General features: G+C 26.8%; 1 pseudogene; it reads left to right on the forward strand.

The window, feature by feature from the left end:
- Positions 1–333: 333 nt before the first annotated feature.
- On the forward strand, positions 334–10,816 carry LOC109792878 (uncharacterized; annotated as a pseudogene).
- The last annotated feature ends 708 nt before the right edge of the window (positions 10,817–11,524 follow it).

The following is an 11,524-nucleotide window of genomic DNA, read 5'->3' on the forward strand; positions in this document are numbered from 1 at the left end:
CTTAAATTTGTATTTTTAATTTAACTTTCATTGATTTATTATATTGAAACACCCATTTGGGATCGTCGTACAAGATTTTTGAATGGAATATAAATGACACCGGAGTCTTACTCTAAATTTGAATTGAACTCCATTCGTTCTATTTTTTTTTCTGATTTTGTTTCCTTCTGTTTGGTGTGCAATGACACTGGAATCATTCGCTGTTGTTATTGTTGGTTTTGATTCGTGTCTGGGTCTTAGTTCTTTCTTGAACTTGCATTTTCTTGTTTTCAGACCGAATTTTTTATTATTATTATTTTTTATTGATTTTGATTACATGGAAGAACAAGAATAATGACAAAGGATACAAATCCGCTCTATGCAAATTTCAATGATCATTTTTCTGTAGTATTTCAGGTGGTGGGGCTTAGGTGCTGGGCTAGGCTGGTGTGTGATCTTGCTTCTTGACAAGAAGTACAGGAAGTGTTTTTTTTCTGCGGTGAACTCTAGCATTGTTTTGGTAAATGAAAAATTTGGAATGAAACTTTGAAGATTTTTTTGACTACTGCTTTATTCTATATTTTATTTGCAAAGTTTATGTATTAAAAGTTATTTAATTATATGAGTATTGATGACATTTTATTTTCTGTAGGTTTAATTTATTTTGTACTACTTTTTCTATAAAATGACCGGAGTGGTCATATCTGGGGATGATCTCTGACCATGTGGTGAATTACTTTCTACACATATGTATGATTAACTACTAGCCCCGATATTTTCTGGCATTAGGGTCCTAGATTTGATCTAAAATAATCAAAGTTCTACAACATTCTTGAACAATTCAATATTACATGTATTCTTGATTTAAATTGAAAAACTATTCATTTTCTAAAGCTGTAATTTTTATCCTCTCGAAACTCAAGAATAGCATTCTTGTTGAAATAGTTGAATGTGTTTTTTATTCTTTTTTTTTCTTTTCTGGTTGTTTGTTTTTAACCATAGTTATAAAATACATTATATCTAGCCTATGATATATTTGGTACATCCTTTTTTGAATCTTTTTGTTTATTTTTTGTTATTTTTATTGTTGAATAAGTTTTTTTTAGAGAAGTCGTGTATAATGAGGCTTTTATCTTATTTGTGTGTTTCCCTCTCCCCTTTATTTCAATGAGGTGCAAGAATCTGACTTTGTTTTTCTTTTTTTTTGTAGAGAAGTCGTGTGTATTGAAGCTTTTATATTCCTATGTGTTTTTGCCTTTGCTTTATTTCGATGAGATGCAAGAATCCGACAATCCAGGTGTCTCTATATCAATATCGTACAAGACTTCCTAAGGTTTTGTTCATATAAATATTTTTATTCCAATTTATGTCATTTCTTATGTGTATATATATATATATATATGTATATATATATATATTATAATTATATATAATGATAATAATTTTATATTATGTTTTGTGAATTTATTATCTGCGTGTTTAACCATTGCAGCATACTTACATTTGATGTTAACAAGATAAAAAAGGGAGAAAATGTCATATGTTAAATATGTTTTAAAATTGATTGTCATTTCTAACTGGTTTTCAAAACTATTATTTATAATTAAAATTTTGTCAAAGTTGATTATAGTTTTCAACTATTTGATGATTTGAAATATATATTAAAATTAGATTGATTTTGAAGACAAATTGGTTTCATAAGAGTTTTAAACATATTTAAAAATAAAAAACAAGTCTGCATTTAAGATAAATTATAATATTATTTTTTTTGTTAAAATTAGTGATGACAGAATTATGGCTTGTCTTTATTTGTTATTGTCTTTAAGTTTTTCTTGAATGATGTGATATGAATAAGCTTCAAATATTTTTTCCGTGTGTGGTACTAAAGCATAATAATTTATATTCTCAAGTCTAATGTTTAGGGTTGGTCCCATAATTTTACTTTTTTATTTTTATGACATTTTTTTATAACATGCCTTTTACAATATGTCTAACATTTTGAATATCAATAAACTATTTTGTTCATTTAGACTATGTTATTCAAGAGTCATTTTCATTTATTCTTGTCAATTACAAGTTATAGCAGCAACAAATAGTATATATGATACACAAAATGAAGTTAATAACAGAATCAACCATTTTGGGTATGTATGTTGGACATTCTCTTATTTAATAGTCAATATTTTTATGTTTTCACTTTCTTGACATTAAATTTACTACAATAGCAAAAGAGATGAACAAGGGTTTGATACATCATTGGTAAGAGATCTAACCACTATGATTGATAACTACAATTGTCTTGCAATGAGATTTAGATTGGTTAGAGATTTTATACCACAAATTGCTGCTTACGATTGTTTAGACATCGAAGTAAAGATCCAAGGATCTATAAAATACCTGATGCAAATGAGGTGACAACTTTGATAGTAGGAGACTTTGAGAGTATGGATGTAGGAAGAGATATTATTATGAAAAAAATGACAGGTGAGCTACAAAGGCTTTAAGAAACTCATACTTCATTCATCCCATTGCAACATCCACTACTTTTCCCATACGGGGGAGATGGTTTTAAAGAAGACATTTCAATTAGAGATTCAACATTTGGTGGTCAAAGTAGGACAAGAGTTCGTGTCACCTTAAGAGAATGGGTTGGTTGCATATAGAATTTAAGAAAGACATATTGAATCTAGAAACATCTTGAATGCAAGAAGACTATTTCAACAATTTGTGGTGGACGCTTATACCATGGTGGAGTCCCAAATATTGTCATTCATAAGAAATAATCAAAAAACAATTAGATCAGATGTGCTTAATGGGTTACAAGAAGTAGTGGGTAAAGATGAAATTGATCCTTCTTTTATTGAAAAATGTGTCATATTACCACCATCTTTTACTGGTGGTATGAGATACATGTTTAATAACTGTCAAGATGCAATGACAATATGTAAGAGGTTTGGATATCCTAATCTTTTCATCACTATTACATGCGATGCAAATTGGAGTGAGATCCGTGATTTTGTTATTGAAAGAGGTTTAACCGCTTCGGATAGACTTGATATTGTATGTAGAGTTTTTAAAATGAAGTTGGATGAATTGATGAATGACTTTAAAAAAAGAAAATATTTGGCAAAGTTAATGTAGGTATATCATGCTATTAAAACATTTGAATTTATTATTTTGTCCGTATTATTAGTTGGATTATTAATTTGATTATTTTGTATTATAACAGATATGTACACAGTAGAATTTCATAAAAGAGGACTTCCACATGCCCATATACTGTTGTGGTTAGATGGTGAAAACAAAATCATAACTGCAAAAGATATTGATAAAGTCATCTCTGCAAAGCTCCCAAATCCATCTTTGTACCCAAAATTAGCTGAGGTAGTTTCTACTTACATGATACACGGACCATGTGGAGTTGCTAATTAAAAGTCACCTTGCATGAAAGAAGGTCGATGTTCCAAATATTATCCAAAAAAATTTTAAAATGTAACTACAATTGATGATGAAAGGTACCCATCTTATAGACGAAGAGATTCAGGTCTATTTATCCACAAAAATGGTGTCAAGCTTGATAATACGAGTGTGGTTCCATACAATCCCGTTCTTTTGATGAGGTACAATGGCCATATCAATACTGAGTATTGCAAAAAATCTAATTGCATAAAATATTTATTCAAGTATGTCAACAAAGGTCCTGATAGAGCTTCAATTGAAATTAGCAACAACACTGGAAACGAGGATCATTCACCAATAATTGATGAGATTAAAAGATATTATGATTGCAGATATCTCTTACCATGTGAGGCTGTTTGGAGACTCTTTGCTTTTGATATTCATGAAAGATGGCCACCAGTGCAAAGGTTAAATTTTCATCTACCAAATGAACAATTAGTGTTCTTTAGAGATGACGAGAAGATTGATGATGTTGTTGACCATAATCAGCAACTAAATACCATGTTTTTGGCTTGGTTTGAGGCCAACAAAACATTCCTTGAGGGCAAAAGTTTGACTTATGCAGAGTATCCTACTAAATTTGTATATTTAAGTCAGCAAAAAGTGTGGAGACCAAGGAAACAAGGGTATTCCATTGGTAGACTTAGTTATATTCCTCCTGGAACAGGTGAACTATACTACATGAGGATTTTGTTAACTATGCAAAAGGAATGTATTGATTATGAAAGTATCAAAACAATTGATGGTAAGACTTATGAAACATTCCAAGATGCATGTTATGCTTTGGGTTTATTAATGGATGATAGGGAGTATATTGATGCAATAAATGAGGCTAGCCAATTGGCTTCGGGTAAACAATTGAGAAGGTTGTTTGTTTCATTGTTATTTATGAATAAATGTCCAAACCAGATGTTGTTTGGACAACCACTTGGAGGTTGCTAACTGATGATATTCAGTACCAAAAATGGAAAGAACTTAATGTTTCAGGTAAATTTATAATTTATGTATGTTTTTTAAAAATTGTGAATGAATAGAAAAATCTAAAATGCTAATTAATTTCATGCAGGCATTCAACTTGATGACAGTGAGCTGCAAAATCTGTCTTATTGAGTTGGAAAAGTTACTTATGTCAAATGGGAGATCTTTAAAAGATTACAATTGTTTTCCAGATGTTAATATGTCAGATTTATTTTCATTTGAGAATAAGTTTATTGTTGATCAACTTGACTATGACAGAATAGAGTTAGCTAAATTAGATGATTCTCTTATCATTATGTTGATAGAAGAACAACTAGCAGTGTACAATGAGATAGTACAATCTATTTTTTCTGAAACAGGAGGTTTCTTCTTTTTATATGGTTATGGCAGAACTGGAAAAACCTTTTTGTGGAATACATTATCTGCATGTCTTAGGTCCAAAGGAATGATTGTACTCAATGTTGCATCCAGCGGTATTGCTTCTTTGCTTCTCCCAGGTGGTAGGATTGCTCATTCAACTTTTTTGCATACCATTGGTTATCAATGAGGAATCAACTTGCAACATAGCTCAAGGTAGTCTTCGTGCAAAACTTCTAATTGAAACAAAGTTAATCATATGGGATGAAGCTCCAATGATGAATAAGCATTGTTTTGAGGCATTAGATCGCACATTGAAAGACATTATGAGAATCAAGTCAGAAAGTAACAAAGAGAAACCATTTGGTGGAAAAGTTGTAATATTGGGGGGTGATTTTAGGCAAATTTTGCTAGTGGTTAGGAAAGGTAACAGACAAGAAGTTGTTGGAGCAGCAATTAATTTGTCAAAATTGTGGCAAAGTTGCAAAGTTCTAATGCTTACTTAAAACATGAGACTCAATACTACCACTACAAGAAAAATGATAAATTGCGACGGGCAAATTGCGACGGTTATCTAGAAACCGTCGTCGCTTTGATATTGCGACCCTTCATACGACAGTTTTTCAAAACCGTCGCAAAATTGTTCAACATTGCGACGGTTTATCGTAAACCGTCGCAAAATTTGTTTAACATTGCGACGGTTTATCATAAACTGTCGCAAAATTTGTTTAACATTGCGACGGTTTATGTAAACCGTCGCAAGTTTAACATTGCGACAGTTAATCATAAACCGTCACAAATTTAACATTGCGACAGTTAGTCATAAACCGTCGCAAAATTTTCAGCATTTTTTTTTATTAGAATTTAAAAGTTTTTTTTTTTGAAGTATTATGTATATTATCTTAATGAACTTATATTTTAATAACAATTTTATATATACTTTCTTTAACATGAGGTACACGATTTTTTTTCTTTATAGAATTTCAAAATCGTGACTAGAATATAAATTTATCTTTCAACAAACTTATGAATTTATCTTGTATGTAAGATGTGTCAGAGTATATAAATAAGTATAATTATCATTTTATAACTTAATTTTTGAGTTATCACATCACATATTATTGAATAATTTATAATGTTAAATTTTATAAATTTTATTTTAAATGTCCATCTTTTTAACACTATTAAAAATATAAAAATAAATATGTTAAATTTTATAAAAATCCAGTTTAATTTATTTATGATATAAATATGTTTTTAATATCTAATATATATTTTTAGATGATAATTTATTTTAAAATATATCTTATAATAACAATTCTAAATGGAACATAAATCTTCTGATTTTTCTTATTTTGATTTTTTTCTTCAATATATACAATTTTACTATTTTGATTTTTTCAATCAACGTATACAATAAATAAAAAACACAAAAAATAAACATGCATGGTAAAAATTTTATTTTATCAAAAAACTTTTTATTTTAATATATTACATTATATATGTGAATATTAAGACATATATATATATATATACAAATATATATTATAATTAAACTTTTTTTAAAAATTAATTCATTATTAAGAAATTTTTTTTATTACATGAGAATTAATTTCTTTCAAAAATTTGACAAATATAAAATAAATAAACATTTTTTCTGAATCTATATTTTTATTTTATTAGAATACAATTTTTATTTTTTAAAATATATTATTTTTTTAGATAAAAAATTATGTATATGTCAAATAGTAGTGGGGCAAGTGCCCACTATTCCAAACGTACATCCGTCCCTATATATATATATATATATATATATATATATATATATATATATAATATAGGGGGTTATAATTATACCAATGTAACTTTTATTAAGTATTATGCTGCTCAATAACTTTATATTAAATGTGTATTTTGTAAATCCAACCGTTAAATTGAAAGTTCATATCACTTTATAAGTGTATATCAAATTTTGTTAAAATTGAACAACAACTGGAAGGTAATCAAATTATTTATATTTTAGTGTATTTTGAAATGAATATATTACATCAATTTTTTTTTTATAAAAATGAAGTATCAAATCATCTTGGGTTAATATAAAGTTTTGTATATATAATCTATGAGAGATATGAACTTTCAATCTAACAGTTGGATTTACCAAATTCACATTTAATATAAAGTTATTGAACGGTGTAATACTTAGTAAAAGTCACATTTAATATATATATATATATATATATATATATATATATATATATATATATATATATATATATGAGGGGGTTTATAATTACATCAGTGTAAATTTTACTAAGTGTTACACCACTCAATAACTTTATATTAAATGTGAATTTTGTAAATTTAACCGTTAAATTGAAAATCTTTTACTGTTATATCATATATACAAAATGTTATATTAATCGAAGATGATTTCTTATAAAAACAAAATTAAATCTGTCGAAAAATTTATGTTTTCGATGAGAAAATTTTTGTAGGAAAAGCTATATTATTGATGGAATATTTCAGAAAAATTTATATTTGTTGAAAATGTAAGAACTGGTTTTAAATTTGATATGAAAATATTATGATATAATTAGATAAGATTTTAAGTTAGTATTTTATTAATGGTTGATAATTAAAAAATAAAACAAGGATAAATACATTTTTTGAATTTTATATGTTTGATTTAAGATAACTTACAAAATAACTCTTGGTAAAGTTATTCCGCTCAATAACTCATCGTGTGTGTTGAATTTCATCGATCCAATTAATTGTTAATTTAAAAATTATTAAATTTTACTAATAATTAATATAAAAAAAATTAATTAGTTTTGGAATAAATTATTTTCTAATTAACAATATAATTGAAACATTAATTATTTTAAATTATTTAACTAAAATCTTATTGACAATTTACTATATGATCTTAATATTTTTGTATAACTAATATCTGGTTTTAAATTTGATATGAGAATATTATATATAATTAGATAAGATTTTAAGTTAGTATTTTATTAATAGTTGATAATTAGAAAATAAAACAAGGATAAATACATTTTTTTTTAATTTTATATGTTTGATTTAAGGTAAATAAATATATTAAATTAATTAATAATTTATTTAAAATATTAAAATTTAATTTATAAGTATGTAATAAATAAATATTTATAATTTTATAAATTATATTGTCATTATAAATTAAAAATTTTAAATAATTTAAATTATAATTTTAAATCGAAATAAGTAAATGTTAATTATAAAAGTAAGTACATATAAATAAAGAATAACTAAATATATTATTATTATTATTATTATTATTTGTAATATAAAATTATTATATATTATTATTATAGTACAAATATGAGATTGTATATTTGAGGATGACTTAAATGAATTAATTTGTACAAGTTATACTGACAACATACATATACATTTCGGTAGCTTACTCATCAGAACTTCACAGTTAAGTGTGCTTGACCTGGAGTAGTACAGGGATGGGTGACCTTCTGGGAAGTTTCCCAGAAATTGCACAAGTAAGGATAAAACATGTTAAACAGTGAAATATCGTGAAATAAAATCCTTGAAAGGCCAAATATGAGGATTGTTACATTAATAAATTTATTAAAATAAAAAAAAATTATAATTTTCGACGGGTAAAAACAGGGTTGTAATATTAATTTAGAGGCATTTGGTGCGACAGTTGATGAAACGGTCGCAATTCCAATTTTGCGACGGTTTGTGCAACGGTTCTGATAACCGTCGCAAAATTGCCTGGTGACGGACGATTCTGCGACGGTTCCCAAACCGTCGCAATGTTGTCTTTGCGGCAGTTCTAATCGTCGCAATGTAGGCCATATAACCGTCGCAAAATCGTCATTTTCTTGTAGTGTACGAAGACTGATGCAACAACTTTTGACATAAAATTTTTTTCTTATTGGATCCTTCAAATTGGAGATGGAGATATGCTGATGGATCAGAATGGGGAAGCTAAAATATCTATCCCTAAAGAGTTGTTGATTCAACCAGTTGAGAACCCATTAATGTCATTGGTTCAGTTTGTGTATCCAAGTATACTTCATAACATGAAGGATGTTAACTTCTTTCAAGAGAGAGCAATTTTAGCTCCAACGATTGAATCTTTTGAGCAAGTAAATGATTTCATGTTGTCTCTCATACCAGGAGAAGAAAAAATTTATTTGAGTTTTGACACACCTTGCCCATCAGATGAAGAAACTGAAATTCAAGGTGAATGGTTTACATATGAATTTCTAAATGATGTTAAATGTTCTGGAATTCCAAATCATAAGTTGACCTTAAAGGTTGGAGTACCTGTTATGTTGCTAAGAAACCTTGATTAATCAAATGGTTTGTGTAATGGTACATGGTTACAAGTAACGGATTTGAGTACAAATGTTATAAGTGCTACAGTTATCACCGGCACCAACATTGGGGACAACATTCTTATTCCAAGAATGAATTTAGTACCTTCAGATCCTGGATTCCCGTTCAAATTTCAACGAAGAAAATTCCCTCTTTGTCTTTGCTTTGCAATGACTATCAACAAAAGTCAAGGACAATCACTATCTAAGGTTGGGTTATTTCTACCAAAGCCAGTATTTACCCATGGTCAACTTTATGTTGTTGTCTCAAGAGTCAAATCCATGCAAGGATTGAAAATTCTTATACTCGATGAAGATGGTCAAGTATGTAATTCTACAAAGAATATAGTCTACAAAGAAGTGTTTGAAAATTTGTAGCATACAATATATCAAAGGTGATTTTATTACCTCTTTTGATTTGGTCCTAAAAATAAGTTAGTTTATTATTACTAACAATTTCCTCATCTTTTGGCAAGAATATAAAGTGTCCTCGGATCGCAAACCAACTCCAATGATATCAATCGGCTTATACTAGTCACGACGCAAGATTTTAATTAATAAATTTCTTATGTTGTCTATTATAATATCATTATATCTAGATTACTTTAGTGTTTATGATTTAGGGTTTATATTGAATAAAACTAAATTCATTAGATGCGTCATTTAATATTATAAAATGTTTGTTTACTAATGCACAAAAATTATCTTTAATATAGCACATTATTTTATTATTGTGATTTTTCTCAAAAATCATAGTACCAATGTTCTATACTTACATTCATTGTTAAATTATTATACTATTTTTAACTATCTTATATAACAATTTGTTAAACAAATATATTAACATTTTGTGAAATTAATCATATCAACACAACAATGTATTGGTGTAAATAACTTATTTAAATTTTATCTCGCAAAGTTACAAAAACTAAACAAGCCAAGTGTGGAAGTTTGTTGGAAAACATTGTTCATCCATCATATCTTCAACATTAATATGATTGCAAAAATTTCAATTAAAAAATATATTAGTTTATTGTGATTATTATAATATATATTTTTATCAATATTCTTTTTATTTATTATAAAATGCATGTAAATTAAATATAAAATATTTTTTTTATAAAATAAAGAAATCAAATTATCATCAAATATAATTTGTTATATAAAAAATTATAATAATCCCGTACGCGATGCACGGGTATTGACCCTAGTAAGGTGTACATATATGAAGTGTTTAACTTTCAAATGTGAGGATATAATAATTATAGAAAAATGTCGGTCAAACACTCAAGATTTACAAGAAGTTTTAGAGGTCATGCAAATGCACAAAGGTTTGAAAAGCTCTTTAAAACTTCATTGTATAATGAATATGCCAATGTTTTCAATAATCCCCTTCATTCTCCTTGTATTTATGATCTTCTATTTATAGACAGAGATGTTAAAAGAGATAGAATCATTATATCAAGTAAGAGCGTTCATAAATTGATTTGGTTTGAATTTTATGTAAACTAAATTCTAAACAATAAATTTTGATCAGTTTGGTTTAGATCAAACTTACTAAAGAAAAAAGTTGTGATCCAAATCAATCAATAATATATTTGTTTGAGTTCGATTAATTAGTTTTTTTTAATTCCATATTTTTATTTTTTAAAACATAAAAGATATATTATTTCATCTCAATATTTAAATATAAATATATTATGAAAAGAGTGTAAATAATATTTAAACGTAAATAAAAGAGTAATTTAGAAAAATATAAAATTAATGTAATTCAACATTGATACAACGTTGAAAATTCAACTTTTAAAATTAAAATAGTCTTTTAAACATAATTAAATTATAATTATTATCTGAATAATCTTCATATATTTTCCAACTTGAATATATATCAACCTACAAATAATATATAAGTGAAACTAAATGTTAGAACTTGTTTGATATTTAGTGGGGTGTATTGGTTTAGGATTTCATAGGATTTTAAAAGACTTTTTTTAGTAAAAAAGTCCATTGGTATTCAATCAGGGTTTTATGTCATTTAAAAATAATCCAGTGGTATTCAATCTGGATTTTCAAGATTTTTTAAAGAGTCCATTAAAATCCATTGATATTCATTTGAGATTTTTTACAAGTTAAAAACAATCCGTTGGTATTCAAAAATATAAGGATTTTAAAGGATTGTTGTGTTAGAGAGATTTTGAAAGACTTTTTAGTGTTATCTATAAATACCAAATTCATAAAACAATCTCATCCAAACCCATTGGATTTTGGAGGATTGTTTGAAGTGACTTTTCAAGTGCTTCAAGAATTTTCAAGTGAGTTTTTCATCTTTTTTTTTTCTATGCTCCCGTCTTCTCTATTTTTTCTCTGCTAAT

Source organism: Cajanus cajan, chromosome 8, assembly GCF_000230855.2.
Source record: "Cajanus cajan strain Asha chromosome 8, NIPB_CcT2T_4, whole genome shotgun sequence".
Taxonomy (NCBI): domain Eukaryota; kingdom Viridiplantae; phylum Streptophyta; class Magnoliopsida; order Fabales; family Fabaceae; genus Cajanus; species Cajanus cajan.